The sequence below is a fragment of the Prionailurus viverrinus genome, chromosome A1 (genome assembly GCF_022837055.1).
Source record: "Prionailurus viverrinus isolate Anna chromosome A1, UM_Priviv_1.0, whole genome shotgun sequence".
Taxonomy (NCBI): domain Eukaryota; kingdom Metazoa; phylum Chordata; class Mammalia; order Carnivora; family Felidae; genus Prionailurus; species Prionailurus viverrinus.
Window position 1 is genome coordinate 38,250,795 of NC_062561.1, and position 937 is coordinate 38,251,731.

Here is a 937-nt window from a genome sequence, read left to right on the forward strand (position 1 = left end):
GTTAGCTGTGAACAAAATTGGTTTTATTTTTTCTTGTCCTATTGATGTGGTTTTATTCTTTGTTCATTATTAAACACAGTATGTATGTTACCTGATGTGTATGTTAGGTTTATTATAGATCTCTCTATCAGGTTGAAGACATTCACTTCCATTTCTAGTTTGCATAAATAAATATATATGAATTTTGTTAAAGAAATGTTTCTTTATCTGCTGATATGATCATGTGGTTTTGCATCTTTGTCAATGAGGTGAATCACCTTGAGTTTTTTTTTTTTTTAGAAGTAAAAGAAAAAATATTTTATTAGCAAAAAAAAAAAAAAAGTAGGTTTGGGGACAGAGGATTGAGGGCCTTCAATGTCCTGGTGGTAATTCTGTCCTTCTCAAATGTGGACAGTGACTTCCATGCCTGACACTGTATCCTGATCCACAGCATTCAGCAAAAAACTCTTCCTGAATTTTCTTCTTGAATTTGAGTGTCATCCTTGTGCAGGGGCCATGCTAATCCCTGTATCTTTACCTTGACTGATTTTTGAATATTGAACTTTTTTTTTTTTTTTGAGATGAAACTCACTTGGTCATGTTATATTATCTTACACGTTATTGGTTTCTATTTGCTAATGTTTGGATGTGAATTTTTGTATTTGTGTTTATGAAGGATATTGGCTCTATAATTTTCATTTCTTAAGATGTTTTTATTGAGCTTTGGTATCACATTAATACTTGCCTTTTAAAATGTGTTATTTCTTCTATATTTAGAAACAGTGCCCATAAAATTGATATGATGTCCTACTTAAATGTTTAGTATAATTTTCCATTGAATCCATCTGTGGTTGGAGTTCCTATATGGGAAGATTTTTAACTGTTTCTTATTAAACATAGGGCATTCAGTCTATTTATGGTGAGCTTTGGCAGTTTGTTTCTGTCAAAGATTTTGTAT

The 937-nt window shown here is 31.1% G+C and overlaps 1 non-coding gene across 1 annotated transcript; it reads right to left on the reverse strand.

The window, feature by feature from the left end:
- Positions 1-438: 438 nt before the first annotated feature.
- On the reverse strand, positions 439-542 carry LOC125147370 (U6 spliceosomal RNA). Its single transcript, XR_007145168.1, has one exon. It is a non-coding gene; the product is annotated as a U6 spliceosomal RNA (small nuclear RNA).
- Positions 543-937: the final 395 nt, after the last annotated feature.